This window comes from Rana temporaria, chromosome 8, assembly GCF_905171775.1.
Source record: "Rana temporaria chromosome 8, aRanTem1.1, whole genome shotgun sequence".
NCBI classification, from domain to species: Eukaryota; Metazoa; Chordata; class Amphibia; order Anura; family Ranidae; genus Rana; species Rana temporaria.
In genome coordinates, this window is record NC_053496.1 from 99604337 (window position 1) to 99632199 (window position 27863).

General features: G+C 43.5%; 1 protein-coding gene across 1 annotated transcript in view; it reads left to right on the plus strand.

The window, feature by feature from the left end:
• The window catches only part of PSD (pleckstrin and Sec7 domain containing), a 371343-nt gene that overhangs the window by 87926 nt on the left and 255554 nt on the right, over nt 1-27863 (plus strand). The gene's annotated exons all lie outside the window — the stretch shown is intronic.

The following is a 27863-nucleotide window of genomic DNA, read 5'->3' on the forward strand; positions in this document are numbered from 1 at the left end:
GCTGGGCTTCAAAAAACAGCAGTTCTAATGACAGAAAAAATGCTAATATAGAGCGTTTTTGTACAGGTGTTTAGAAGTATTTTGGAGCATTAAGCGTTTTTTCTGCCAGAAAACGCCTCTCAAAAACGCAAAGGGGTTATTTTTTTCTGCCTCTGAGTTTAAATGATGCTTCTAAAATTCCTAATGTGCATGGACACATAGGATAACACTGATCTGCTTCTACAGGCAAAACTCTTGTAGAAGGAATATTTTTTGAGCCCAGTGTGCATTGACCCTAAATAATCTTACACTTTTTACCAAATATTATAACATTGCGTTAAAGGTTTTTAACCACTTCCCCAGAAGATTTGATTGCTCAATGACCAGGCCATTTTTTGTGATACGGCACTGCGTCCTTTTAACTGACAATTTTGCAGTCGGGTGACGCTGTACCCAAACAAAATTGATGTCCTTTTTTTTCCCCACAAGTAGAGAATTCTTTTGGTGGTATGCGATCATCTCTGCGGTTTTTATTTTTTGCTCTAAAAACAAAAAAAGAGTGACAATTTTGAAAAAAAAACACACTATTTTGTACTTTTTGCTATAATAAATATACCCAATTTGTTTAAAAAAAAAGCTATTTTTTTCCTCAGTTTAGGCCAATATGTATTCTTCTACTTATTTTTGGTAATAAAGATCACAATAAACGTATATTGATTGGTTTGTGCAAAAGTTATAGCGTCTACGAAATAGGGGATTGATTTATGGCATTTTTTTTTACTAGTAATGGCGGTGATCTGTGATTTTTATTGGGATTGCGACATTATGGCGGACTGATCATACACTTTTGACACATTTTTGGGACCATTGACAATTATACAGCGATCAGTGCTATAAAATTGCACCGATTACTGTGTTATTGTCACTGGTAGGGAAGGGGTTAACACTAGGGGGCGAACAAGAGGTTAACTGTGTTCCCTAGTGTGTGTTCTAACTGTAGAGGGGTGGGACTGCCTAGAGGAGATGACAGATTGCTGTTTCTAGCTAGTAGGATCACACAATCTGCCACTCCTCGCAGAACAGGGATTTGTGTGTTTATACACACACACACACCCGACGGTCATCGCGACCGCCAGCCACACCCATCGCCCCCCACCGGGCACGCGGGCCTGAAATCCCGCATAAAGGAGCTGACATACAGCTACGACAGTTCGCAGGATTGTGGCGACCTTCTGCCGTATAATCACAGCGACTGGTCGGAAATCGGTTAAAGAAGAATTTCAGATATTGATAATTTTTACATAGTTACATTGGTTCAACTTGAACCAATATAACTATGTATATACCAGGGATTTGCAATTAGCGGACCTCCAGCTGTTGCAGAACTACAAGTCCCATGAGGCATAGCAAGACTCTGACAGCTACAAACATGACACCCAGAGGCAGAGGCATGATGGGATTTGTAGTTTGGCAACAGCTGGAGGTCCACTAATTGCATATCCCTGGTATATAACATACTTGGCCGATGCCCCTGGATGCTGGAAATCACTGAAGTAGACATTGCTACTTTAGTGATCTCCACTTGCTTCCAGGTTCTACGCTGAGCAGCTGGCCTGTTGCATTTTGCGCACAGGAGGTTGGCTACTCTGCACAAGTGCCATTCAGAGATCAAATCAATGCAAAGTGTTCTCTGATTTCATGAGGTGGGATCAGATTTATATGCATCTATACAGACTGATACATGTTACGCAAGTTGCACAATTTGTTGCACAGAGACTGATTTTTTAATTGTCTATGGTAATTTCATGAATTCCAGGGACTTTCTCTCAGTGAAGTTGAGTAGAAATGAACATTGATTTTACAAGGGTGCTTTAATGAACATCTTCTAGCAGCATGTGTATGTAGGGCAAAGACAACTTTAGGTACCTCCATGTAAGACATCCACTTCTAGAGTGCCACTATGGAAAAGCTGAAAAAACGACTCCATAGGTATCTGAAGGAAAAACACTAATAATGGCTGTGAAAATTAAGTAGACCTGTACATTTAAAGTGGGTGTAAAGGCTGAAGGTTTTTTACCTTCATGCATTGTATGTATGAAGGTAAAAAACCTGCTTTTATACTCATCTGAACTCCCTCCCGACCTAGCGATGTGCACAAGAGCCTTTGCTGTCCCGGGACTCCCTCTCCTCATTGGGTGTCAATCACAGCCAGTAAGCCAATGAGGAGAGTGCAGGGGCTGAGCCAAGCTGCAGCTCTCAGTGTTTTATGGACACATAGAGCATGGCTTGGAAACGAGCATGCACCAGTTCCCCATAGCATGCGGCCATGTCAGGAACGCCGGTGGGGGACCCGAGAAGAGAAGAATCTGGGCTTCAGGTAAGTATATCTTTATAGTATTGTTATTTTTGTTTTTGTTTTGTTTTTAAAGCTGAACCTTTAATACCACTTTAAAGTTTATGTAAAGCCAAATACAATTTTTCTGTTTTGATAAAGTGGTGTCTGATGTTTACTGCTAACTGGGACCCTATTGGAATAAGTTACTACTTTCTGTTTCTCTGACAAGAGTTTTACCAAACAGCAAGTGAGGGAAAATCCACTACAGGAAAACAGACAGCAATAACAATCTGACCAGGATTCTATCCCTCCCCCACTCTTAGAAAAACAGGGGTGCTAACCCTTCCCTACACTTTCCAAAACTAAGAAAAAAGGTTTGGCTGGAGATACACACACATATTGTTATTTGTGTCCCTGTTGGTTAGATTTTTCCCCAGATTCTCGTCTCTGTGAACATGGTCACACAGATTTTAAGTTGGCAAAAAGTCCATCAATTGCCACAGGCACCCCTTTCTTAGTATTGTATAGATGCCCAAATGTCAAAAATGCATGCGATATGTTATAAATAACCCAAAAGTCTTAGATTTCTAGTTACCGCGTTAATTTTACTGATGCACGATTAGGGTAATAAATTGGCTATGAAAATATTTCTGTGTTTATAAATGGGATCGTTAGGAGTTCTAAGGTTCATTGTCATTGGTAAATAGGTGCTGACGGTTGTAGCACAACAGTTTGGAGCAAAACAGTTTAAAGATTAATAAAAAAAATAATAATTATTAACACAAAATGTAAATTATTCAATATGCAATAGTTTTAATCATGTTGTAAGGCTCTGTGCAAACTGCTGGCGCTGTATAAATCCTGTATAATAATTCATTATTTAATGTATTTAAAAGTGATACAGCCATTCAAACTATGAAGAAGACACAATATTACACTTTTACATTTTACACAAGTTCCAGTATAATAATATCCAGTATTTTTAGATAACAAATAAGTCTATGTATTGTGGACTGCAGTCCTAACCTGTGATTTATTTGTGCCTTAAAACAGCACAAATCCATATATTTCCACTGGAGGGAGCTGTGAACATGAGGAAGCATTTTCTTGCATTAGATGTTGACATCTTATATAGAGATGCTGCATACTTTAACATTGACCATTACCTGTTTTTTTTTCCTGCTAAAGTCAACAGGGGATGTGGTACTTAAACAGGACTTGTGCTCTATCACTCCAGTGCATGACTGTACATGTGTGTGTTTTGTTATCGTGTTTGCTAGCATTGAATTGAGCTTTTAGGTAATAAACTACATGGGTGATTTATTATAATACTAATGAGCTATTAATCCATGTTTTTATCGTTCATTCGCTGCACGTTGATTTCTATGATGTGCTAAAAGGTGATTGCCAATATAAGGTTCAATTGCTCAGAGGCAAGAATCAAAATGTACCCTTATTTATAATTATTGATTAGATCTAGTGGGGTTCATGGAAGACAAATGGTTTTATTGTGTTTCAAAACCAATTTTTAATTTGTATGGATGTATCTTTTTGGTGATATTATCAGGCCTTTTGTTTTTAGGTTTGTAAATTGGCCTCAAATTTCCATTATGCAACCACAAAGAGCAATTGTCAGACCTAATGATTCTCTTGTCTGCTAATCCCATTACAGATCTCAGACATCTAGGGGTGTGTATGTTGAAAGCATGCCAGGGCTTTATTTAAACCTAAATCCATCTGGATTCAATGAAGGATGACTCAGGAACCCTATTTCTTAATAACATTTCCCTAGGGTACAGTTTATGTGCTTCTTACTTAAAGGTATGTTCCACTTTTTGTAAAAAGGTTGCAGAATATGACCATGTTTCATGTCACATCCTACATATGGGTGTAACATGAAACATGGTCAAAAAGGTGGAGTTGGCCTTTAATCTTTTTGCTTGTGCTTGTTAAGCCTGCCAGTGTCACCAAATGCAGCTTCCTGTGATGTTGTGGCAATGTTGCTACACTGCTCCTGATTTTTGAGAAGAGTTGCCACTCTCATGTAGTCCATGCCTGCTTGCACTACAATGGGGTGAAAATTGTTACAGGGAGCATGGCTTTTAGCATTGTTGCTGCTGATGTATAAGCCTATAGCTGGTCAAATCAGCACCTGGCCACATGTAGGCCTACCCACTACTTTCTAGATTGATAGCACTGCATCTGTTGCTGAATAAGGATGAGCTCCGGCGCGTTCGCACACTCCATGTGCAGAGCCCGCCAGGAAGTCGGCACCGCGCTGTGCTAATCACAGGCAGGGAGACATTTCCCGATCTCTACAGCCAAGCATCGGGATAATGTCTCCCTGCCTGTGATTAGCGCAGCACGGTGCCGACTTCCTGGCGGGCTCTGCACATGGAGTGTGCGAACACGCCAGAGCTCATCCTCATTGCTGAAACTCTGCCACTGCGTGAGGCAGTGTTTCGGAGGGGGAGCATGCAAGACACAAGCGGAAGATTTGGCTTAGACAGGGAAAATATTTTTTTTTTTTTGGAAGCTTGTGCATCACATAGTAACTAGATTTGGGACTTGTTTGAACTGTAATGCTGGAGCCTTTAGATGTATTTTAAGTGGCTTCACATATAATGTATATTCAACCCCAGTTCCAAAAAAGTTGGGACGCTGTGTAAATTCTACATACAAAAAGCCCATGTTTTATTTATAATTGAAAACATTGGGGGTTATTTACGAAAGGCAAATCCACTTTGCACTGCAAGTGCACTTGGAAGTGCAGTCACTGTAGATCTGAGGGGGACATGCAAGGAAAATAAAAAACAGAATTTTAGCTTGCACATGATTGGATGATAAAATCAACAGAGCTTCCCCTCATTTCAGATCTTCCCCTTAAATGTACAGCGACTGCACCTCCAAGTGCACTTGCAGTGCAAAGTGGATTTGCCTTTTGTAAATAACCCCCATTGAGTGGTTGAACTGAGAAAATCTACCAGGTTAAGAAAATAATATGGTAATTTCGAAATCTATGTCATTAACACACCTCAAAAAAATGTTGGGACAGGGACATGTTATGCCATGGTGTAGCATCCCCTCTTGAGCTAATGGCTCAACAGTCCTGGGCCATCTTTGTCATATTATTAATTTTAAGATACACCAACTATTCTCAGTTGGTGAAAGGTCTGGACTGCAGGCAGATCAGTTAAGCATCCAGACTCGTCTACTACAAAGCCATGCTGTTGTATAAGACACAGTATGTGGTTTAGCATTGTCCTGCTGAAATATGCAAAAGTCAATTCCATATACACCCACATACCATCGGAGATGGAGGTTTTTGAAAAGAGAGCTGATATCAAGCCATAAGATCCCTTTTCTCTTTAGTTCAGAGGATGTAGCACCCACGATTGCCCAAAAAAAAAAGTAAAATTTCAGTTCATCTGACCATAGAACTGTTTTCCACTTTGCCATTTTAAATGAGCTTTTGTCCAGAGACAATGACATTTCTGGATCATGATCTGACATGGCTTCTTCTTTGCATGATGGAGGTCTACCTTGCATTTTTGCATGGCAAACTGTGTGTACTGACAGTGGCCTTTGGAAGTATTCCTGAGCCCATGCAGTGTTGTCTATCCCAGAATCATGCCTGTTTTAATGCAGTGCCGTCTTAGGGCCCAAAGATCACAGGCATCCAAGTTTCGGCCTTGTCCCTTGCACACAGATTTCTCCAGATTCTCTGAATATTTTGATGATAATATGTAATGTAGATGATGATGATGTATTTAAAGTATTTGCAATTGTACATAGATGTTTATATTTAGATTATTCTGAAATTGTTTTGACAATTTTAGACACAACTTTCCAGAGATTGGTTAATATTTGCCCATCTTTGCTTCTGACTAATATGCACTTTTTATACCCAATTATGTTACTGACCTGTTGCCAATCAACCTTATTAGTTGAACAATGTTTTTCCAGCTCTTCCTTATTAGTACCACTTAGTTTGCCAGCTTTTTGTTGCCCTGTCCCAACTATTTTCTTTAGATTGTAAATTTTCTTAGTTTCAAACATTTGATATGTTTTCTATTTTCTACTGTGAATAAAATCTTGTTAAAATATCTGACTTTACACAGCATCCAAACTTTTTGGAATTGTAGTTGAAGGATTTAAAAAATGTAACCATTAGGTTGCCAAATACATTTTCCATGTAAGAAAATGGACAGGGATATTTTGCTTCTAGAAATATTTAGTTAACCAGTTAACCACCAGCCGCCGTCCAAAAACGGCGGCAAGGTGGTTGCTTAACTGGGGGTCGCCGTTCTGAAACGGCGCCCAGCAGAAGCAGTAATGCGCGCCGCCTCGGGCGCGCACACAGAAAATTCTGTGCGCGCCGGGTCTATGAGACCCGGCGCTAAACAGATCACGGTAACTGACCGACAACAGCGGTCTTTTACCATGTGATCGCGCCGTCCAATGACGGCGCGATCACAGGTAGACAAACCGGCGCCATTTGATGACGCCGGTTACTCCCTCCTCTTGCTGTACCGATCGGTACAGTGTGAGAGGAGAGCGCGGATGGCAGCAGCAGTGTGGGATGGATCTGTGACTATTGCAGTCACAGATCCATCCATCCCTGCTCAGCCATCCCTGCATTAACCCCTGCAATACTCTGCCTTCCCTGCGCAATACTCTGCAATGCTCTGCCTTCCCTGCGCAATTACTCTGCAATACCCCCTGCGCAATACTCTGCAAAACCCCCGCGCAATGCTCTGCAAAACCCCTGCGCAATACTCTGCAAAACCCCTGCGCAATACTCTGCAAAACCCCTGCGCAATACTCTGCAAAACCCCCGCGCAATACTCTGCAATACCCCCGCGCAATACTCTGCAATACCCCCACGCAATACTCTGCAATACCCCCGCGCAATACTCTGCAATACCCCCGCTCAATACTCTGCAATACCCCGCACAATACTCTGCAATACCCCCCACACAATACACTGCAATACCCCCGCACCAATACTCTGCAATACCCCTGCGCAATACTCTGCAGTACCCCTTGCGCGATACTCTGCAATACCCCCGCGCAATACTCTGCAATACCCCCGCGCAATACTCTGCAATACTCTGCAATACCCCCGCGCAATACTCTGCAATACTCTGCAGTACCCCTTGCGCAATACTCTGCAGTACCCCCGCACAATACTCTGCAATACCCCCGCGCAATACTCTGCAATACCCCCGCGCAATACTCTGCAGTACCCCCGCACAATACTCTGCAATACCCCCCGCACAATACTCTGCAATACCCCCCGCACAATACTCTGCAATACCCCCCACGCAATACTCTGCAATACCCCCGCACCATACTCTGCAATACCCCCCACACAATACTCTGCAATACCCCCACACAATACTCTGCAATACCCCCCACACAATACTCTGCAATACCCCCCACACCAATACTCTGCAATACCCCCGCACCAATACTCTGCAATACCCCCCACACAATACTCTGCAATACCCCCCACACAATACTCTGCAATACCCCCCACACAATACTCTGCAATACCCCCCACACCAATACTCTGCAATACCCCCGCACCAATACTCTGCAATACCCCCGCACCAATACTCTGCAATACCCCCGCACCATACTCTGCAATACCCCCGCACCAATACTCTGCAATACCCCCGCACCAATACTTTGCAATACCCCGGCCAATACTTTGCCTTTCCCCCGGCCAATACTCTGCAATACCCAGAAAATACTCTGGGGAAAAAAATGTGTTTTAACCACTTCCCGCCCACGTCATATGAGGTCCTTGACTTTGTGCAGGGATATCTAAATGATGCCTGCAGCTACAGGCATCATTCAGATATCATTTTTTTCAGCCGGCGATTCTCTACACCATAAGAACGATCATGGTGGCTGTTCCGCCTCTTGATCGTTCTTACGGGAGGCAAAAAGGGACGTCCCCACTCCCTTCGCCCTCCGGTGCTTCTTCTGACTCACCGCTGTGATCGAAGCCAGGATCGTTTTTTTTCTTGTTTTTTTTCAGGCTTCCCAGCCTAGAGGTGAGATGTGGGGTCTTATTGACCCCATATCTCACTGTAAAGAGGACCTGTCATGCTATATTCCTATTACAAGGGATGTTTCCATTCCTTGTAATTGGAATAAAAGTGATCAAAACATTTATTTTTGGGGAAAAACGTGTCAAACTAAAATAAATAAAGTAAAATGAACAATAAAAATAAAAAATAAATATTTAAAGCGCCCCTGTTCCCGCGTGCTCGTATACAGAAGCGAATGTGTACGTAAGTCCCGCCCACATATGAAAACGGTGTTCAAACCACACATGTGGGGTATCGCTGCGAACGTTAGAGCGAGAGCAATCATTTTGGCCCCAGACCTCCTCTGTAACTAAAAACATGTAACCAGTAAAAACATTTAAAACGTCACCTATGGGGATTTTTAAGTAGCGAAGTTTGGCGCCATTCCACAAGCGTGTGCAATATTGAAGGGTGACATGTTGGGTATCTATTTACTCGGCGTAACTTCATCTTTCATATTATGCAAAAACATTGGGCTAACTTTAATGTTTTTTTTTTTTAAAAAGCACAAAACTGTTTTATTTCCCAAAAAAATTCATTCGAAAAATTGCTGTGCAAATACCATGCGCGATAAAAAGTTGCAACGACCGCCATTGTATTCTCTAGGGTCTTTGCTAAAAAAGCATATATAATGTTTTGGGGTTCTATGTAATTTTCTAGCAAATAAATGATGATTTTTACATGTAGGAGAGAAATGTCAGAACTGGTCTGGGTGCTCCAGAACGCCTGATGGTGCTCCCTGCATGTCGGGCCTCTGTATGTGGCCATGCTGTGTAAAAGTCTCACACATGTGGTATCGCCATACTCGGGAGGAATAGCAGAATGTGTTTTGGGGTGTAATTTGTGGTATGCATATGGTGTGTGAGAAATAACCTGCTAATATGAAACGTTTGTAGAAAAAAAATAAAAATAAAAAAAACCTTGATTTTGCAAAGAATTGTGGGAAAAAATTACAACTTCAAAAAACTCACCATGCCTCTTTCTAAATACCTTGGAATGTCTTCTTTCCAAAAAGGGGTCATTTAGGGGGTATTTGTACTTTTCTGGCATGTTAGGGTCTCAAGAAATGAGAGAGGCTGTCAGTACATCAGATGTGATCAAATTGATCAATTTTCAGTAATTGGTACCATAGCTTGTAGACCTTATAACTTTCACCCAGACTAAATAATATCCAAATTTTTATTTTTTTTAACCAAAGATATGTAGCAGTATACATTTTAGGCCAAATTTATGAAGAAAAATTCATTTTTTGCAAAATTTTATAATAGAAATGAAGAAAAATTCATTTTTTTACAAAATTTTCGTTCTTTTTTCATTTATAGCGAAAAAAATAAAAACCGCAGAGGTGATCAAATACCACCAAAAGAAAGCTCTATTTGTGGGAAAAAAAGGACAAAAATTTCATTTGGTTACAGTGTTGTATGACTGAGTTATTGTCATTCAAAATGTGAGAGCACCGAAAGCTGAAAATTGGTATGGTTATTAAGTGGGTTTAAGTGCCCAGTTGTCAAGTGGTTAAAGGGGTTGCAAAGGTAAAAAAAAAATTCCCTAAATAGCTTCCTTTACCTTAGTGCAGTCCTCCTTCACTTACCTCATCCTTCCATTTTGCTTTTAAATGTCTTTATTTCTTCTGAGAAATCCTCACTTCCTGTTCTTCTGTCTAACTACACACAGTAATGCGAGGCTTTCTCCCTGGTGTGGAGAAAGCCTCTTGAGGGGGGAGAGGGGGCGAGCGGGAGTGTCAGGACGCCCACTAACACACAGCTCCTGCAAAGTAGAGAGCGTCCTGACTTGCCTGCTCGCCCCCTCAAGAGGCTTTCTCCACACCAGGGAGAAAGCCTCACATTACTGTGTGGAGTTACAGACAGAAGAACAGGAAGTGAGGATTTCTCAGAAGAAATGAGGACATTTAAAAGCAAAATGGAAGGATGAGATATGTGAAGGAGGACTGCACTAAGGTAAAGGAAGCTATTTAGGGATTTTTTTTTTTACCTTTACAACCCCTTTAAATTAAAAACTCTGCCGGTAATTTTTGAGAATTGTAAATGAAAAATGAGCTGGACCTGGTCCTGAAGTTCAGCCAATATTCTTGTCATTAATTTGAATCCATATTTATAAGAAAATAGGTCTCATACTTTCACAATTTTTTGGATCCCTTTTGAGCTGTGGAACTTCCATAGTTACTGTATGTTAGGAAGAATGTAGAGGGAAACCACTAATGAGTATAACACTGGAATCTTTGCCACATCCCAAATTGGAAAGAAATTGCAAGGAGAGGTGCCCCAGGGATTGTACGGGTAAAGAAGGTGAACCAGAGTATTATAGGATTAGAATATATAAAGTTACTGTATGTTAGCATCTTTGTGAATGCTGATACATCCACAAAGATGTTAACATCTTGAAACCTCACTAAACAAGGTTAGAAAGTATGTAGTTCTTATCATAGGATCCCACCATGTAAAGCCTTCCACTGCATGGACAAAATGCATCCATAATATGTACACATATGGCTCATAAAAATTTGTACTTAATGTCCCAAAACAAATGTCCAAGTCCTCTTATAGTGCTAAGCTAGCAAGGTCCCTTTTCCTCCTTGAAAAATGGTTCCTGGCTGGCTCACCATAAACATACACAATGCAGTATATACGCTACATCCAACCATCATATTGCATTGGCTGTATATAAACTAAAAAAATACTGATACAGCCTTATATTCAGTATGTGTGATCCTATATCTTCTTGGCAAAACCGTTTTCCAACATGGTATGGCAATCACACTATGTCAAGTTTCTGCTAAGATCTTTGTGTTTTATGGTATTTTTATTTATTGCATAGGAATGAAGTTGTAATGAAGAGTGCTGCATACATGTTTGTGGGCACATTGCAACACAGAGGCTGTTGTACGGTGTGTCGGGGCAGAGATCAGTGTAGTGATGATGCACTGAACTCAATGCATCACACTGCTTCTTTTTCTTTTTAAACAAACTTTATTGATATGTCACACAGACATCTGATAAAGTTCAATTTCCAGCCAAACGGTGCAAGGCAGCGGATTGCCTCATATTGTTCTGTCACAGAACAGTGTGAGGCAATCCACTGCCTTGCACCGCTTGGTATGCAGTACTTTTTTCAGGGCGGCGTGCCCACACATAACCGCAATGCAATGGTGTGAACCAGGCACATAGGGCATTTTGCCTTGTCCATGATGCGATAGAACTGCGCTAAAATAGTCGGCCAATGCAGTCCTACCACATGTTGTGTGTCCCTAAATACATAAGCATAGCAGTACCCTCAAACTTTGCAATCAGATATTTCAAATGCACTCCTCTTTACCTCAAAGTGTGCATCCTAAACAGTACCGTTATTGTTATGCAGATTTTGAGTTTTTATCAAAAATAATTAGCTGAATCCTCATCTCTTGCTTAAACCACTTTTCGGCTGCTGATGTATGCAGAAAGAAAGTCACACATTACTGTAACAGGATGGGCAGTGGTGCCTTTGATGTTGAACTGTGATTGGCAGCCTGACCTCACATTCTTTATGCTGTGTGAAAGGCAAGATGACAGCCCAACAGAGAATAACTGGATCCCTTGAGACAGACTGGAATAGAGTTTTTGTTCACTGAATTGTTTATAAACTAAATAATTTGTATCTAGCAGCAAGTTTTGTAAATATTGGAAAAATGAAGTGTTGTGCTAAAACATGAACAACTTTACCATTTATTCATCCTAATCCTCAGAACTTTGCAGTGGATAATTCCTACACTGCAGTGCTTGGTTCGCACGTATGTGTTCACTGTAAAACACAGGAAAAAGGTCCTGCACCTTTTTAAAACCACAGCTGAGGAGAAATCGCATGGTTTTTGTGCACCATGCGATTTCCCACACCTGTAAGTGCACTGCATGCTTTGATGGGGGTGCCATTAAGAATGAACGGCAGCCCCACTTGTCTAAAAAGGCAGCATGTTTTGGCTGCATGTGCTGGACCATGTACGATTCCCACAATCACCCGCACAAGTGTGAACCTAGCCTAAAATGGTATGACTCGCTGAAAAAGGGTAGGCACCTTTCTCCAGTCAGTACAGTATACACTAAAATTATTTTAGGGCATTGTAAACTTTTCAGCCGCAGTTATCCATAAAAGAAAACATTTGGCAGCACTGCAGGCTTAGACCCCTTTCACACTGGGGCGGTGGGGGTGTCTGTGTTTTTGTAGCGCTATGCGGCAGCTAGTGGAGCGCTTTTAACCCCCACTAGCCATCAAAAAAGGGTTAAAACCACCAGCAAAGCACCGCTGCAATGCTTTGCCGGCGGTTCTGCGACGCTGCCCATTGATTTCAATGGGCAGGGGAGCTTTAGGAGCGGTGTATTCACTGCTCCTACAGTGCCTCAAAGATGTGGCTAGCAGGACTTTTTTTTTACCATCCTGCCAGCGCAACGCTCCAGTGTGAAAGGCCTCAGGCTTGCGGAACGGGAAAAAAAGTCCTGTATGCAGCATCTTTGGGACAGGTGCCCCTGCTAATTGCAATGAACGGATAGCTCTTCCAAAGTACCTGAAAATCTCTTCGGAAGTGCCACAACAGGCACGCATTTAACTTCTTCTTAACCCCTTCTTGGGGGTTAAAAGCACCCCCCCCCCCCGATAGTGGGCGAAAAGCGACGCTTAAACAGCGGTAAAGCTAAAACTAGCAGCATTTTACCGCTAATGGACCCGTCGCCTCGGTGTGAAAGTATCCTAAGTCTTTACGTGCAGAAAGTCTTTGGCAAGCTGTCCTGTCATGGCCCTATATGTTTGCTACTCTATCTTGTTATGGATTCAAAGGTCCTTTTTTAGAAGGTTTGAAGGCTTTGTTTTTCCTTTTTACCTCCCAAGTTCTGTTGTCTGCCTTTCTGTCACACTCCTTCCCAATGTCTAATGGTATCGGACAGGGGTGTCCTTTATCACCCCTTTTCCTTTATTTGTGTTTGGAACCCCTGGCTGTGGCTATTTGCTCTCACCCGGACATAAGGGGGTTTTGGTGCAACAGAAGGTAATACAAGCTTTCACTCTTTTAGGATGATATCCTCCTGACCATAACCAATCCCATCTTATTGCTTCCATCGTTGCATGACTTATTGTCCGTTTTTGGCTCCCTATCAGGTTACAAAGTCAATACATGAAACACTGAGGCTCTTTCTATTCTGCTCCCTCCCAGCCTTCTAGTTATACTACAACAAGCATACCCTTAGGCTACTTTCACACTGAGGTGCTTTGCAGGCCCTATAGAGCTAAAAATAGTGCCTGCAAAGCGCCCTGAAAGAGCCTCTTCTCTCACTCCAGTGTGAAAGCCCGAGGGCTTTCACACTGGAGCGGTGCACTGGCAGGATTCTCAAAAAAGTCCTGCTAGCCACATCTTTGAGGCGCCGTAGGAGCGGTGTATACACCGCTCCTACAGCGCCTCTGCCCATTGAAATCAATGGGCAGGACCGCCGGCAAAGCGCTGCTGCAGTGGCACTTTGTGGCTGGCTTTAACCCTTTTTCACCCACGAGCGGGGGTTAAAAGCGCCCCGCTAGCGTCCGAATAGCGCCACAAAAACAAAGGTAAAGCGCCGCTAAAAATAGCCGAGCCTTATGGATTGTGTTCTCAATCCCTTAAATTCAGTACTATTATAGTAAAAAGACCATCCAGTGCTCAGACCAAGAACCTTCAACCGAGACTATGGCATGTAATATAAATAAGAAAAATGGGGGGAACTAATGCGCAAACCATTATTGGTTATTAGTAAGCGCCCCAACACCCCTCGTTTTCATGGCATGTAATGGTTTCAACGATGGAGTCCTCCATGTGGAAAAGCTTACATGTTTCGGGGGACAGACCCCCCTTCCTCAGAGCTATTACAACCAGACAGTGTACCACTATTCATATGTTTGCACATGGAGGACATATCCCCCTCAGTGATAAAATGGGCGGGGGCTTCTAACAACCCCTCCATGTTTGCACACTAGTCCCCTGGAATGCAAAGGCGGAAGCATGGAACCGGAAGTGCATCATAGCAGCAACTCAAAATCCTTTGGTTCCTGACTTTCGATACCTGCGATACCCCAGAGGTGCCACACATATCACTCGAATATAGTCTGTGATTCGTGACTCCTCATTTTCCATCTCTCCATAACCCCCTCCTTCCCTCATCCTCCTCTTATCCTTGCCCTGTTCTCTTACTTCATCTTCTTTTTCCTCTTCCTGTTTCCTCAATATGTTCTGCTTTCTCCCTTGTTCTGTGTATCCACGGCTCAGAGGTGCTTCTCTTATATAAAAGTTTGTAAATGATTTGGGTTGTTACATGGACTCACCATATTGAACGATGTACTTCTTGGTTTGTACTCAATATTTACATTTCTGTAACAGCAGGTTGTACTGTAAACTATGACGTTATGTTTATACAGTGTTATGTGTTCTTGGGCCATACCCCCTGACTAAATAATTTGAAAAAAAATCCTTTGGTTCCAAACCAGCACCCACTGTTGGAACGCACATCCGGGAGAGCGCCACGAGAGTGTGTACTCCAATCTGCAAAAATGAAGCAGAAAATAATTAAAAAAATATATATATATATTATATATTAAGACAAAGATATAATATAAAAAATATTGAAAAATATATTACAAAAAATATATAAAAAATGACAATGCGAAAAACAAAAAAAGGGGGGAAAGTGGTGGAAGAGAAAAGCAAGGGGGTAAATTTGTGTCAATGTGTCCTCAATATGTCAACACATCATAACATAGACAGCATAGTGGTAGACTTTAAAATCACATAATAAAATACTCACATGGCGATATATGATGTGGCATAGACAATACAAATATTCACTAAATGTGAAGAAAAATACATGTGTATTAAACAAATATGCATAAGAAAATAAATAGTAATGATACTAATAAAACTGAGCTGGTATATATAGTATGTGCACACATCAGTCTGGGTAGCCCAGTCTCCAAAAGAAGGGGGATCATGCTCTGCTTCAGTATGTCACAGTACATGTTGCCATTCATAATTTCCTTAATGAACTGTAGCTCCCCAGTGCCAACAGTGCTCATGCAGTCCAAAACCATGACACTCCCACCACCATGCTTGACTGTAGGCAAGACACACTTGTCTTTGTACTCCTCACCTAGTTGTCGCCACACACGCTTGACACCATCTGGACCCAATAAGTTTATCTTGGTATCATCAGACCACAGGACATGGTTCCAGTAATCCATGTCCTTAGTATGCTTGTCTTCAGCAAACTGTCTGCACGCTTTCTTCTGCATCATCTTTATAAGAGGCTTCCTTCTGGTACGACAGCCATGCAGACCAATTTGATGCAGTGTACGGCTCCGTGGCGCAGCCCCCTCTCTCCTGCACCTGTCTATTACCATAGATGGATTCATGCATTGCATGAACCTATCTATGGTTGCCGCTACTGTCCCCTATTCAGGTGTCCGGCCCCTTGTCGGGCGCCGGGCATCTGAATTACAGCGGCATTTTTTTTTTTAAGCGCCTGATTAGAGCCGTTGGCTCTAATGGGCGTCCTGATTAGAGCCATAGGCTCTAATAGGCTTCCAAATTGGTAAACAGCGGGCGCAATGCTGTGTTTTCGCTGTTTACTCAGTATTGTGTTAGGAAAGTGGAAAAAATTGCTTTCCTAACACTGACCCGCCTCTCAGCCAATCAGGTGCTCAGGTGTGGTTACCTGTCACCTGATTGGCTGAAACGACAGACGATGTGCCTATCAGGCTTCCAATCATAGCAGAGGACAGGAAGAAGACGGAGAAGACATTGAGGACTTGGAGCGTGGAGGACAGCGCCGTGACCCAAGACAGGTAAGTGCCGGGTGGGGGGGGGGGCACACTGGCAGCATTTGATGGGGAACAGTAGCGGCAGTTGATGGGCACAGTGGCAGCAATTGATGGGGCACAGTAAGGGCAATTGATGAGCACAGTGGCAGCAATTTATGGGCACACTGGCAGCAATTGATGGGTACAGTAGCTGCGTTTGATGGCACAGTGGCTGTGTTTGATGGGCACAGTGGCTGCACTAGATGGGCCCAGTGGCTGCAATTGATGTTGCTTTTTTTTTTCAGTTTGTTTGCGCCCCCCCCCCCCCCCAAAAAAAAAAAAATGTTGAGTACCAGCCGCCACTGGTGTGGCTTATGGTCTGAACTCTGACAGGCTGATCCCCCAACCCCTGCAGCAATGCTGGCAGCACTCATACATCTATTTCCTAAAGACAACCTCTGGATATTACGCTGACATGTGCACTCAACATCTTTGGTCGACCATGGCAAATCCTGTTCTGAGTGGAACCTGTCCTGTTAGACCGCTGTATTGTCTTGACCACCACGCTGCAGCTCAGTTTCGGGGTCTTGGCAATCTTCTTTTAGCCTAGGCCATCTCAGAGCAACAATTCTTTTTTTTCAGTTCCTCAGAGTTCTGTGCCATGAGGTGGCACATTGAACTTCCAGTGACCATTATGTGAGAGTGATGACACCACATTTAACACACTAGCTCCCCATTCACACCTAAAACCTTGTAACGCTAATGAGCCACATGACACTGGGGAGGGAAATGGCTAATTGGGACAAATTTGGACATTTTTACTTAGTACTAACTTTTTTTGCCAGCAGTTTAGACATTAATGGCTGTGTGTTGAGTAATTTTTAGGGGACAGCAAATTTACACTGTTATATAAGCTGTACATTCACTACTTTACATTGTAGCAAAGTGTAATTTCTTCAGTGTTGTCACATGAAAAGATATAATAAAATATTTACAAAAATGTGAGGGGTGTACTAGAGCTGCACAATTTTGGCTATAATGAGAATCACAATTTTTTTGCTTAGAATAAAGATCACGATTCTCATGGCGTAACATCATCTTTCACATTATACCAAAAAATTGGGCTACCTTTACTGTTTAGTTTTGCAACTTCTGCTTTAAGTGACAGGGACCCCCTGACAGGCATCCAACTCCCACTTCCTCCCGGTGCTCCACAACGCCGGAAGGAAGTTCACCTTTCCCCCCTCCCTCCCTGCAATTTTCTGGGACACATGACAGGTCCCAGAAGATTGCCCATGCATGCGCAGTGCGTGCCTGGCTGTGAAGTAAGAATTCTGGCACGGTGGAGAGAAGGGGGAGAGGAGCAGCGTGACTTAGTACGCCTGCATCGCTGGACTGTGGGACAGGTGAGTGTCTGATTATTAAAAGTCAACGGCTACACTTTTTGTAGCTGCTGACTCTTAATAAAAAAAAAAAATTTCAGGGGAACTCTGCTTTAAGTGGTCAAACTTCCCTCATCTACAGGCAGAAGTTCATTCATTTGACCTAAGAAGAAATGTTACTTTGTTTATACTTATCCTCCATGTTGTGATGATACTTGGCCGGCTGCCTGCTTCCCATAACCCCGAATATGCGTTCCAACCGCTCATCACTCATGTGCGATGGGATCTTCAGCAATTGCATGAGAGGTTAATAGCAGATGAGTCTCTGGGGGTGGATGGACACTTTTTGGCACATTGACATGATTGCAAAGGTATGCTATTAAAATACTGTGTGATTTATACAGATTTTAGCCCTGTCTATTTGGCAGTTTTATTTTTTTTCCCTGGGGACTGGTGTGCATGTTATGAGGGGGTGTTTGGTGCCCCTGCCCATTTTCTCGCTGAGGGGGTATGTCCTCTATGTACAAACATATAAATGGTGGTACACTGTCTGGTTGGAATAGCTTTTAGGAAGGGGGTCTGTCCCTGAAAACGCATAATGTCATCGGTAGGGATGCCCATCTCAGTTGCTGGAGTGGTGCAATTGTTAAGTTTGATTTTATTCTGCCTTTGGGAGTATAACATTGTCTTATGATTTTAATAAATGATTTTGGTGGTAATGCACTAGATGTTTGCGCCCTTTTGCATATATTAAGTACTATTATGCCACACACATATGCACCATTGCTTCGTGGACAAGCCAATATGCCCCCAGTAGATGGTCAGAGATCTAAATGGGTTCCCTTTATCCTGTACACCCTTGTTCCTTGGTATGGTCTCTACCCCTTTTTACTGACCCGGTTCTGAAACACTTTTGTTTAGCTCCTATGTTGTTTACTATGCAGCTTTGGCGAACCACTTACAAGAAGTACTCTCTCTTCACCATGCCCCCCCCCCCTTTCATCTAATGTCCTTTTTAATCCTCTTATCCCAGATAGTATTTCCAATGGACACATGGCTCCCTGGGCTCAAGACACTTTGTTTCAGTTACGTAATTTTGTCCATCAGACATCTCGTAAGCTGCTCTCTTTTGGGGAACTGCAGACTAAATAACATCCATATACAACTATACTATTCATATCTCGAAATTAGACACAATTTTTCATCCTCATCTCCATCCCTTACCTTAGATAGACCTATAAAATTTGAATTCACTTGCACCCAAGGACCCTACCAGCTCCATTTAATTTCCACTATCTATAAATTACTGCACAAAGCCATCCTCCTTACAGCAGTCCTTCATTCATATATCCAGAAATGATCTCATGTTCAACAGAGGCCCACCCCCCTTCCTTGTTGGTAAAAGATATAGACGTCTGTATATACAGTACAGACCAAAAGTTTGGACACACCTTCTCATTCAAAGAGTTTTCTTTATTTTCATGACTATGAAAATTGTAGATTCACACTGAAGGCATCAAAACTATGAATTAACACATGTGGATTTATACGTAACAAAAAAGTGTGAAACGACTGAAAATATATTTCATATTCTAGGTTCTTCAAAGTAGCCACCTTTTGCAGCAGACACATCTCTAGAACTGTTAAGAGGAGACTGTGTGAATCAGGCCTTCATGGTAGAATATCTGCTAGGAAACCACTGCTAAAGAAAGGCAACAAGCAGAAGAGACTTGTTTGGGCTAAAGAACACAAGGAATGGACATTAGACCAGTGGAAATCTGTTCTTTGGTCTGATGAGCCCAAACTTGGGGTCTTTAGTTCCAACCCCTGTGTCTTTGTGCTACGCAGAAAAGGTGAACGGATGGACTCTACATGCCTGGTTCCCACCGTGAAGCATGGAGGAGGAGGTGTGATGGTGTGGGGGTGCTTTGCTGGTGACACTGTTGGGGATTTATTCAAAATTGAAGGCATACTGAACTAGCATGGCTACCACAGCATCTTGCAGCGGCATGCTATTCCATCCGGTTTGCGTTTAGTTGGACCATCATTTATTTTTCAACAGGACAATAACCCCAAACACACCTCCAGACTGTGTAAGGGCTATTTGACCAAGAAGGAGAGTGATGGGGGGCTACCTCTTGAAGCTCATCAAGAGAATGCCAAGAGTGTGCAAAGCAGTAATCAAAGCAAAAGGTGGCTACTTTGAAGAACCTAGAATATGAAATATATTTTCAGTTGTTTCACACTTTTTTGTTATGTTTAATTCCACACGTGTTAATTCATAGTTTTGATGCCTTCAGTGTGAATCTACAATTTTCATAGTAATAAAAATAAAGAAAACTCTTTGAATGAGAAGGTGTGTCCAAACTTTTGGTCTGTACTGTAAGTCATCTAGATGTGTGGTGCAGGGAGAGACTGCTGTCAAGATATTCATGTTTTAGTATAGAACTCCTGAAATCCTACACCGCCATGATCTTTCCATTTCTTACTTTTGTTGGCGGTGTTGTTTGGCTATCGGTTCACATTTTCAAATTTTCTCAAATCGTCTTCCAGGGCAGCATCTGAGAAATAGGCTCCTCCTCCCTGAAACAGGAAACACATTAGTCCACCATTATAAATTTCACAGTCTCACCTGCTTGCCTCAGTTGTGTTTCCTCCGGACCCACAGGAGCTGCAAGAAACATTTTTTATTTTACCTTGTCTCTGTGCTAGTATCAGGAGGCCCCCTGCCAGCATCCTATTCAGCCCAGCAGGCCTTGGGAGGGCGGGCAGGAGCAGCAACTTTGAGTAAAAAACATGCTCTACCTGAGATTTCACCCCTACAGAGGGGTCTGCAACCACCCCCCCAATCTGAAACAAAAGCACTGGCTTTTCCCCATACCGCAATGATGCAGGGACCTGCTGCTTCAGCCCGGCGTGGCTGGATCCCACAGATGGCATCGCGCTGGTAAGTGTATCCACGAGGGATGCTGGTCCATCCGCCCGCCCGATCACCACCACCCAATTGCAGCCCCGGAGCCACCCGCCTCGGAAGGGCCACCTCACGAGGAAGTGAACGCCCAACCCTCCTACAGCACTCTATCAATGTGCTTCCTGCTTCACAGCAGACTTCCGGTCACACGGTTTCTGGTCGGCAGCCATTTTTCCAGAGTCTGGGGAAAACAAAACACACTTGCAGTGACTTATCTCCCAGACAAAACAGCAGAGTCCCCCCTCCCTAATGAGAGGTCAGGAAGGAGGACACCAGCAACCGTGGCATGTGCAGTTATGTCCACCAACCTGCATGGGGTCAGCTGGGGGGCCGGAGCTTAAGCAGGAAGCTGTTAAAAAGGCTCCTCTAGGCAGAGGATCCTGGTGGCTGACCATGTCTGACGCTTCTCCACCCTGCCCAGCAGATCCTACAAACCAGGACAGCTCCAAGGTAAGCCAGAATACTCCAGAGTCACCTCTGTCTTAACCTCACTGTAAAAACTGCCCACTCACAGGCAGTCTTTAACCACCCTTCCTCACGGGGGCCCTTTTTTTGTGCTTGATTTCAGGCAAGGACCCCAGAGGAAAGGAAAACAAAAAGCAACAAAACATGTGCTTCATGCAGCCACCGGGTTTCACCTGAATGGAAAAAAACCTGTATGCCAAAAATGCATAGACAAAATGGTGGCTAAAGAATTGCAAGGTTATCTGTAAGAACTGTGCTCAACTCTTTTAAGGAAGAGATGAAGAACATCATGGCACCACTACGCTCAGCTATTGAGAAGTTAGCAGCGCCGACAAATACTAGTCAGACCTGTACTCCATCTACCAGCAGGACATGCGTCCCTTCATGTAACGTAGGAACAGGCAGAACGACAGGAACAGGAGGAGGGTTCGGACAAATCCAAGCAATCCGCATTGCAGGATGGCATTTGCTCAGGAAGGAAGGAGGAAGATCTGGCCTTAGAGAGCAACTTATTTCTCTCAGAAGACATGGATAACCTTCTCAAAGCTATAACAGACACGCTAGGAATTAAAGAGCAAAAAGCCGCAGAGCTCACACTACATGACAAGATATACAAAGGGCTACAACCCAGGAAACCTAGAACATTCCCTGTACACCAAACTCTTAAAGATATTGTCAAAAAAGAGTGGAAAGACCCAGAGAGAAAACTCTTCATACCATCTGCAGTCAAATGCAGATATCCGTTTGCAGAGACAGACACCAAAACATGGGCTAAATGCCCATGTTTTTTGTCAGAGTGCGCACCCCCTCCCTTGGGACTACATCCCTGCGGGGAGACGAACAAAGTGTCTCCCCGCAGGCATGTAGTCCCAAGGGAGGGGGCGAGCACGCTGACTAACCCCCAGCCAGAACGACTCGCATGATGGGGGGAAGCTTGCTGAGGAGAAACAGGAAGTGAGAAATTCAGGCAAAGAAAAAAAAACATTTAGAAGGGAAATCAATTATAAGTTACTGACGCAATGGTACATGGTGCCGGCCGCTTTGGCTAGGATCTTCCCTAATGTCTCTGATAGATGCTGGAGGGGGTGTGGACAGAGGGGCACGTTCCTCCACATTTGGTGGGAGTGCCCGGTGCTTCGCCCGTTCTGGGATATGGTTACCAAACATGTGTCTGAGGGCCTGGTCATGGATATCCCCGCCCAGCCCAAACATTTCCTGCTCCATGTCCCCTCCATCCCTCTGTCACGATATAAACGTAGTGCTCTCTCCCACCTCCTCAATGCGGCAAAATGACTTATTCCGATTCATTGGAAAAGTTCACACATTCCAAGTGAACAAGACTGGTTGAGGAAGGTGGGGGAGATCATGGAAGCGGAGGATTGACTGGCTACTTGCAGGGACACCCGTGAAAAATTTTAGATCACTTGGGCAGAGTGGAAAGACCACGTACATGACACGGCTTTGTTCTCCTCCAGTTTGGATGAGGCACTACTTGTGCTAGCAGATCCCTCCTTTGGGTAACTTGTCCAGGCGCATCGTCAGTCGGACACCTGAGACCCCACGTCGATGTGGGTCCATTAAGTCTTGTGAGTGCTGGTCCACATGTCTTCTCATCTTCCCCCTTTCCACTCTTCTTGTCCCTTTTCTTGGTTCTCACTCTAATTCTCTATTCTCTGCTTCCTTCCCCCCCTCCCAACTGTTTAATGTGTAATTATTTGTTTAGTATTGGGACCACTGGTACAACCTCCAGTCTGTTTGACTAGTCCTGCCACCTCAGGCTTGTCTCGATTGACATGTAGTAAAGGGAGCCGTCTTGTTGCTTACTTAAGGGCGGGGACATTGGGATACGTAGCCCCCCATTAATTTGGGGGGAGACCTGCCCATGTGGATCGAATGTCCTGGGCGGGCGATGTGTCCTCCTGTCCCTGTACTGTTGTGGGCTATTACTCCCAGTTTAATGTTTGCCTGAGCTCGGACCAGATGCACCCCCCCCTTGGAGTCCCTTCTCTTTCCCCTCCCTTCTCCCTCCCCCTTGCCCATTATCCCGTGTCCCTTCCCCTTCTCTCCCATTACCCCCTGTTCTGGTTATTGTTATTATTTCGTATTGGCTTTTTGTCTGTTTGATAATGCTGCATTGTGCAACTGTCAATACTACTTGAAAATGAAAATAAATATTTTACAAAGAAGGGAAATCAAAGGAATAGGTAAGAGAATCAACAATGCACTAGCTTAAAGGAACCTATTTAGAAAATAAAAACTAACCTTTACAACCCCTTTAATAAAAACCATCCCCACACTGATGAGATGCCTCAGCTGAGACGTCAGGATATCTTCAAGAGCCACAGCGCTACTCAACTCAGCCCAAAGAGCCCTGGGGCTGAAATCTTGAGGAGGTGACATCACTTCAAAAAACAGGCTGTGCGGAATTTCATTCATGGAGAATTACTGTTCAGGCCTGAACTAGAAACAGTGCTGGACAGGACTGCAGCAAAGAACAAGGGTTTTCCCCAAACCAAAAAGAAACAAGGGAAGACGCCCTTTCGGCAGTTCAAGAAGCTTAACAAGGCGGGAGCAAAGAAGCGCTGGGGACAACAAAACAAAAAAGGCAAGAGTGAATTCATCCTCAAGCCTCCTAACCCAAAGAACAGAAAGCAATGACTGTCATCAGGTTGGGGGCAGACTCGCAGCTTTTTTTCCACCAACGGGTGGAAGCAACAAAAAACAAATTAATCATACGCACCATAACAGATGGCTACAGTACGCGATAGAATTTGCCACTCGCCCCCCAACCAAGTACCTAGTAACCATGTTACCAAAGGACAAAGAATCCCTGCAGAATCAGATCAGAAAGTGATCCGCCAGGTACCTCAAGAAGAGGAACTAAGGGGGTTCTATTTCCATATCTTTGGAAATAAAAAGCCGTCGGGCAAGCTGAGGCTCACACTGAACCTCAAGCCACTCAACAGAGGAATAAAATACAAAAAAATCAGAATGGAGTCTCTTTACTCGATCAGAAACATCCTACCATGGGAGACATTTATGGCAACCATAGACCTACAGGATGCCTACCTACATGTCCCCATAAGGGAGGATCATCAAAAATTCCTGAGGTTCGCAGTACAAGGGCCAGCAGACACTCTGCACCTGCAATATACAGCTCTCCCTTTTAGCATCTCCTCAGCACCCAGAATATTCTCAAAGATAATGGCAGGAGCACTAAAGGGTCTAAGAGAACAAGGCTTTGGCATAATACCATACCTAAACAATCTACTACTCTGCAGATTCAGTGGAAGCCCTAGAGAGCAACCTGCGCAGAAACATGTCCCATCTGCAAAACCCGGGGTGGATAGTGAATGCAGAGAAATTACACATGACCCCAAGCCAAAGAGTGATGTATTTGGGCTATATACTGGACTCCAGATTAACCAAAACCTTAACGGGAAAAAAGAATGAAAAAAACACCCAGGTGGTAACCTCTCTAAGAGGGACCAACGCCATTACAATCAGACAAGGAATGACAGTGCTGGGGCTGATGACATCTTCAATCCTAGCCGTCACCTGGGCACAGATTCACATGAGACCCCTACAGAATTACATTCTGTCCCAGTGGGATGGCAACCACTCATCCCTGGAAAGTCCATTCCAGTTCCAACCACAGTTAAACATACACTCCAATGGTGGCTCAACCCACTTCGATACATCGAAGGACGCAAATGGGCTCAACCCAACCCAGTCAGGAACCCCACCGATTCCAGCGCTCTAGGCTGGGGGCACACATGGAAGATCTCTTATCACGGGGCCCAGTCAACCACCCGAACCTCAGAATCCTGAATCTTCCAGCTTGATTACTGAAAGAATAAGACTTCAGAACAAAGGACTATCAGACAAGGTGATCAATACCATCCTAGACAGTAGGAAGCCCATGAACAGGGCAATCTACGAGAAACAAGGGAAATAGTTTTTTTCCTGGAACAAAAACAAACTGATCCCCATCAGAGGAATAATCCCAACAATTCTGGTTTTCCTGCAAGATGGAGCAGACAAAAACATATCCCAAGCCACACTGAAGGTACAAGTGGCAGCACTCTTCTCATTCATGAACACCAGACTAGCGGAGGATCCCCTAATAAAGTGATTCCTGATGTCACTTAAAAGAGCTAGACCAGCTAAAATGAATAGAACTCCAACTTGGGACACATTCACAGTACTTGGAGGGTTCCTCTCCCCTCCATTCGAACCAATAAGAGGACAGCTCAGACAAAAACCTCACTCTAAAAACTGCACGTCTTGTGGCCCTAGTATCCGCCAGAAGAGTAACCGAAATCCAAGCCCTGTCCATGATGGAATCATACTGCCTGATACACTTAGACAAAATAATTCTCTCGCCAGACCTGGCCTTCCTACCCAAGGTCTCTCCAACATTCCATAGAACTCAAAATATCATTATCCCTTCGCTTCCAAAGACTATGGACAACAACAAAAGACACAGCAAACTCGATGTAAGAAACACTCTTATTACATACCTCGAGAGAACAAAGGATTGGCGAAGAACGACCTCTCTCTTTATTTTCTATGCGCGAGTTAACAAGGGGAAGCAGGCATCCAAGAATACCATCAGCAGATGGATAAGAATGGCCATACAGACAACCTATGAGGCACAAAACCTCACTCCTCGGTCGAGCTTCACTACTTTCGCAAGGCACTATCATATAGACCAGCTGTCCGACCAAGACCAGGCATTTGGTCGCAAGGTGCTCCAGTCTCTAACCCCACCCTAATAAGTATTGCTTGATACATACTCTCGGATGCTGCCCTGGAAGACGATTCGAGAAAATAGAGTTGGGTATCCGGATAACTCTTTTTCTAAGAAGTCTTCCAGGGCAGCACTGGTTCCCACCCTTAAACGACAAATACCAGGTACAATGGGGAAGCTTTAAACTCACTGAGATTTCCTTCGGTACTTTAATACAAATGAGGCACGCAGTTAAGACTGTGAAATGTATAATGGTGGACTAATGTGTTTCCTGTTTCAGGGAGGAGGAGCCTATCTTTTGGATGCTGCCCTGGAAGACGACTTAGAAAAAGAGTTACCAGGTACCTAACCTGCAATGTCAACTGTTACAACCCTTTTGGGCTAATGTGATGTGTCTCATTCAAACCTTATAACCACTTCCAGCCCAATGCCGTCCTTGAATTTCAGTGGGAATATCTGAATGATGCTTGCAGCTACAGGCATCATTCAGATATCCTCTTTTTCAGCTGGCAATTCTTTGCACTGTAAGAACAATCATAGCGGCAGTTTAGCCGCTAGATCATTTTACAGGTGACGGGTGGGGACATCCCCCCTCCGCCACCCTCTCCGGGCTCTCCCATGCCATCTGGAACCTGGAGAAGGAATCGGCTGCCAACGGATGACGATCATAGAGATTTCCGGTGACCAATTTTTTATTTTATCTCATGCTTTCCAGCCTGAAGGAGAGATGTGGGGTCTTATTGACCCTGCATCTCTCCATAAAGAGGACCTGCCAAACACCATTCCTATTACAAGGGATGTTTACATTCCCTGTAATAGAAATAAAAGTGATCAAAAAAATAATTAAAAGAGAAAGTGAAAAAATAAAGTAAAATAAGCAATACAAAGAAAACATTTTTTTAAAGTGCCCCTGTCCCCGGTAGCTTGTGCCCAGAGGCGAACGCACACGTAAGTCCCGCCCACATATGTAAACGCCATTTAAACCACACAAGTGTGGTATTGCCGCATGCCTTAGAGCAAGCACAGTAATTCTAGCACTAGACCTCCCCTGTAACGCTAAACTGGTAATCTGTAAAAAAGCTTTGCCTATGGAGATTTCTAAGTACCGAAGTTTGGCGCCATTCCATGAGTGTGCACAGTTTTAAAACATGATATGTTGGGTATCTATTTACTCATCTTTCACATTATACAAAAAAATTGGGCTAACTTTACTGTTTGTTATTTTTTAATTCAAGAAACTGTTTTTTTTTTTTCGAAAACGAACGCGTTTCAAAAATTATTGCGCAAATACCGTGCAACATAAAAAGTTGCAGCAACAGCTATTTTATTCCCTAGGGTGTCTGCTAAAAAAACATATATAATGTTTGGGGGTTCTGAGTAATTTTCTAGCAAGAAAATTATGATTTTTACATGTAGGAGAGGCGTGCCAGAATAGGCCCGGTATGGAATGTATCCCTACCGTTCGACACACTCCATTACCTATTGGGACTCCCTTTCCCAGGACTTAAAAAGCCAGTTAAACAGCTGCTTTCTCATATTCTACTGGCAGCATGGAGAGCCATTCCTATGTGCTGGTTTTCAGTGGAACCACCCTCATCTCCCTACTCCTGAACACTATATCGGACATTCGAGAATAAAGAACCTCAACGCTTCTGCCAACCTTTGCCACAATTCAACAAAATTTGGGAAACCTGGGACCAGTCTCAATATGGGACTACAATGTCTACACCCTGATGTTCAACTTTTGTATCCGCTCCACCTTGATCCAAACCTCTGTCCTTCCTTCCTTAATTACTCTCAGGGACCCTTTCCACAGACGCTGATTGCACTGTTGTTCTCAATGCCTACTGACCTTTTCCTTTTGTGAGTACCCTTCTCTATATGTGTATTAAAACTCACTAATTTGCTACGCTTAGATTGGCGCCTGTGTTTTCTCCGCCACCCTCTCATTTCCTCCTCCCCTCCCCCATGGTATTGCCTTTTTACCTTACTGTCCCTCCCTGATGTCCCTAATCTCACATAATGCTGAGTTAAATTTGCCTCTTTTTTTTTTTTTTTGGGGGGGGGGTTTCATGCT